The sequence below is a fragment of the Pinus tabuliformis genome, chromosome 8 (genome assembly GCF_031772625.1).
Source record: "Pinus tabuliformis cultivar Carrire ecotype Pingquan chromosome 8, CPIR1, whole genome shotgun sequence".
In the NCBI taxonomy this organism is placed as follows: Eukaryota; Viridiplantae; Streptophyta; class Pinopsida; order Pinales; family Pinaceae; genus Pinus; species Pinus tabuliformis.
Genome location: NC_142294.1, coordinates 247,762,880 through 247,767,630, shown reverse-complemented (window position 1 = coordinate 247,767,630; position 4,751 = coordinate 247,762,880). Strand labels below are relative to the sequence as shown.

The 4,751-nt window shown below is 39.3% G+C and overlaps 1 pseudogene; it reads right to left on the bottom strand.

The window, feature by feature from the left end:
- Window positions 1-2,311: 2,311 nt before the first annotated feature.
- On the bottom strand, window positions 2,312-3,969 carry LOC149235069 (polygalacturonase QRT3 pseudogene; annotated as a pseudogene).
- Between the last annotated feature and the right edge of the window lie 782 nt (window positions 3,970-4,751).

The following is a 4,751-nucleotide window of genomic DNA, read 5'->3' as shown; positions in this document are numbered from 1 at the left end:
AGACATATGGAATGATGCACCAGAATCAATGAACCAAGCATTCTTATCATCATTTTCTATAGACAATGCAGCATCAGAAACAAACAATTTAATATTTTTAAATCCATCACTGATTGAGGTATCTTTGTCTACAAAATTTCCATTATGCCTTATGTTTCTTTGTCTAGACTCATTATATTTCCTTTTATAACAATCTTTAGAATGATGCCCAGGTTTGCCACAATAATAACACTCATCATTTCTCTTATGGATTGGAAATTTAGACTGTGTCATACCTTTTTGTTTTGCTTGAAACTTGCCTCCTTTGTTCTTGTCCCATGGCTTGCCTCTGTATGGATATTTTCCCGTAGCCACCAATGCCAAACCTGAACTGCTAGAGCCCAAATTAAAGCTCTTCATCCTCTGCTCCTCTTGTAGAAGAATTCCTTTCAATTCATCAAATGTAGGGGGTTTCTCTCTAGCTGCAAGACTTGAAACAAAAAATTGATAATCTTGCACTAAGCCATTTAATATGATGGTGACTAAGTCAATACTAGACACCTTTTCACCAATATCTCCTAACTTATCACTTAAATCTTTGACACAAGATATGAAATTGCTTATATTTTCATTTTCTTCCATTTTTAGAGATAAAAGCTTAGTCTTCAAAAAAAAGATCCGGTTTGTATTTGTTGTTTCATACAAACCCTTCAACGTATCCCATGTTTCTTTTGATGTCTTGCAATCTCTGATGTGAGGAATAATGTTGTCCTTTACAGACATACGCAACAACACCTTTGCTTTTGTCTCCCTTCTCTCCCAATCTGGAATAGAACCTGCAACAATTGGTTTGGGCTCATCCCCACTCACAATGGACCACAAATTATTTCCTTCTAAAATAGTCGTTAACTTGAATTTCCAATTCACATAATTTTCTCCATCAAGTTTGGTGGATTCATTCATATAAATATCAAGCAACAAATTTCCCATGATGAAAAAACTTTCTCCAATCACCAAAATGCAAAATTTTTCACAACTTCAATATTTCCTTACTCAATAATAACAACCCTCCTTTTTTTTTAATATCACCAATAATAACACTTTTCCTCTTTTTTTCTCTTTTTTTCTCTTTTTTTATCTTTTTTTTTTTCCTTTTTTTCTGCCACTAAATCATAAAAAACATATACTCATTCAATCATATCATATTACGTCAAGACAATAAAACAGCTACCAAAACCAACAGCCAAACCACATTTTATAGGTAGCATCTTTCATAATGCAAGGTTTTTAGTAATCAGCATCATCCACACGGTCCAGTGTCAAATACATTCACCTCTTACATTTAGAGACACATCCACAACTTTTGCTCAAATAAAAAGCAGGCAAGTTGAAAATTTGAGCCCAATCAGCCAACTCGTGGCTTACAAATTAAAACTTCCTATCAACTTAATAGTGACTAAACAGAAAATCGTTCATCAACATTCCAATTTATTTTAGAACTTTTTAAATTACTTCTCAAATGGACTTTGAAGAGATACCTTAAAAGCAAAAAATACTCACCCCACTGTCTTATTCTGAGCTACAACAACTTCATCTTGGAAATCAAAAAATCTTCACCTCGATTTCCTTGGCAGCACATGGATCAAGAATCAGCAGACTGCACAATCACATTGGCTCCTCCTACAGAAAAAATTCTTACCAGAACCTACACGACACACAGTCCTCTATGCGCCAGTGTTGTCTCCCTGATCATCCTCCGCTTCAGCAGACTTCTTCATGCAAACCACAGACCTTGCTGCCCCCTTCACTTTGCTCAACACCACAGAGCTCTAACTCACACTATCGATCCTCACACGACGCTTACCATGCTTCCGCTGCGCGGCTCTGATACCATATCAGAGAGCACATAGACACATAAACACACAACAGAAAGCACATTCAAACAACTCACAACATGCTTCTGTTCATCAGTCAAGCAGGTATTTATACAGCATGAAGAAGGTTCTGGATATCAATTCGGGCGGTGGCTTCTGAAGAAGCTTGCCCCTTTGTCAACAATTTCTAGAAACTGCATTAAAATCACTGTTGAATGTTGGTTCTAGGTAGTTGGAATTAATTCTGGTTCCTTCTAACAAATCTGCCGTAAGTCACAATTAACATGGTTGGTCTTGAATCGAATCGAAGAAAATGGTGTTTCCTTATTGGAAAATAAGGATTCACCCTTATTGTAAAATATGTACTATCAATAACCTTGGGCCTAAAATCCCTTTGAATGGAGTTCTATTGCTAAACCCATTGCAGCACTATATGTAATAATCAAGAGAGCTCGTGTCTACGAATAAATCCCACTTCCTTGAGCAAAAGTGGCACTCTGATCTACCTGCATTGCAATAGTTGCAGATACTTGGGTATCCGCCTCGATCACCACTTTGTTGTAAGAGACATTTCTGAGAGCATGCCTCGGAAACAAAGCATCTAATGTATAGAAAGAATATTGAACATGCTGAATACGGTTGGGAAAGAGCAGAAAGGGATTAAAATCTACGACCCAAGTGGTTTCGTTACCCTGGACTGTGCCACAAGCCATGATTGACTTAAGTGCCATCCCAAGCACATTGTTCCTATCAACAACAATCTGATCAATGGATTGAAATTGTCCTTCCAACTGAACAATGTCCACACCCTTCCAAGAGCCACTAAACATATTATCTACAATGTTCACACCTGATATCATTTTCCTCTGCAATGATTTCAGCACTATGTTGGCGTCGCCCAGAAAGAAACTATTTGCAATATCAAGTTGTACTGGATCCTCTGCAATAATGGTAGTATAGTCCATATAACAACCGATGATCCTTGTCTGAGAGAATCCACCGAGATGCAGTTTGATTCCAACTCCTCCGAAGCCCGTGGCCTTGTTATAACAGTGGACTCCTGTGAATATATTAGCCTCCCCACTCACTGCCATCCCCACAGTAGCCGAAAAGATGACCACATCGGTCACAGTGTTGTTGTTGCTCATGAGACTTATGGCCACACCGCTAAAGTCCTTCTCGTAGGGGCTTTCGCCTACGGTAATGCATTGCCCAAGGAAGGAATTCCAGATGTATGTCTCATGTCTACCCTGAACCATGATGCCAAACGACATGAAATGCGAGATATAGCAATTATCGATACGAGTTCTCATGGAATTGATGACTAGAATACCCCGCCTCGAAAATTTGCATCCAACATCAAATCCCGCAAAGTAATGTCTTCGTATGAGGCGATACGATGGAAACTATGCTTCATGGCTGTTGCGAGCTTGGCGCCATGGAGGCTTGTATTGAGCTTTGCATTGGTTGAGGACCATAGCTCGATCAAGTAACAATCCCCTAGGAAATCTTTAGAAACTCGTAGGGTGCCTCGATGAATCTGGATGCATGGAATGAATTAGTAATTCGTGTTATGAAACCCGCATGTACTCAAAGGGATTCGATTTCATTTGATTACCAAAACATTGTCGCCTCCGCTTATAGGCAGCTGCAGAGGTTCACTGATGAGATAATTTCCTCCTTCGAGATGAATCGCTACACCCCCGAGGTCATTTACACCGGACATTGTGTGCTCTTTTGTGGCTACATTGAAGGCTTCATTGATCGCTGCCATGAGGGCCTCAGTGCTGTCTGTCGTTCCAGTTGGATTGGCGCCATATTCTGTAACATAGAATAATCAGCCATTCGACGGGACCTGCACATCACCAACAGACAAAACACTCAATAAAAACTCATCTCCTTGCTCAAATTACGAAAAAGCTCTGTTATCTCCATCAATTACAGTGTCGTTGTCAGTCCTCAGTGCTAAAGTTAGAGACCGAGCCTGCTTCCAGTGAGCAGCTGAAACCCTTTCTACTTCAGCCCGATTGAGATACGCCGGAACATTGACAACCCGACAATCTCCACACTCCACTAAGGGTTCCGAGAGGCATCTCAAGCGAGCACTGGCTTGCATGATCTCAAATCCCTCTGAGCATCCACATTGGATAAACTCCCAAGAAATACAATCACAGACAAGATCAAAAGTATTTCAAGGGCTCCCATATCTCCTTTCTGATGTATCGAACACCTCTCGACGATGGCATATTAGGTAAGGGTATCGGCACATGCAGCGACCTTCTTGGGGCGACATTTGCAGGGGCTTTGAATTTGGGAGCGCACTGACCTCTTTCCCATTTGCATGTCCTTTTATTTTACGAAGTGCGGCTCTACAGGGTATATTCACTGTAAGTGTCGAAGCATTTATGAGCTTCATTAGAGAAGGAGTAAGCCAATACTGCAATAGATAACCAATGACCCCATTTTTAACCGAAAACATGCAAATGGATTTGTTTAAAATTTGGGAACAGGTTTTGGTTTGATATTATATTCTTTTGTTTTTCCGTCCCTCTTTTCTTTTCTTTTTTTTGTCCAGGGGTCTTCATTTCATCAGTGATTTCTAAATTAAGATGAGTTCACTGTACCAAATCCATAGAGTAGAAAACCATTGAAAATTTTTACAAAATGTAAGACCTAACAACATATTGAGATGATTATTTTTTGTAAATGTATAAAAATAGATGAGCATGAACCGTAGACATACTAAAAATCAAACAAAGATATTAATTAAAGTAAGAACACTCGAACAGTTAGATTGATTTCTTCCAACTTCAAAACTGCAACAACTTGATTGATGAACATTTTAGTCGAGAATGATGACTAGTGAATGCAGGGAAGAGTTTGCTTGGGTGTTGTTCA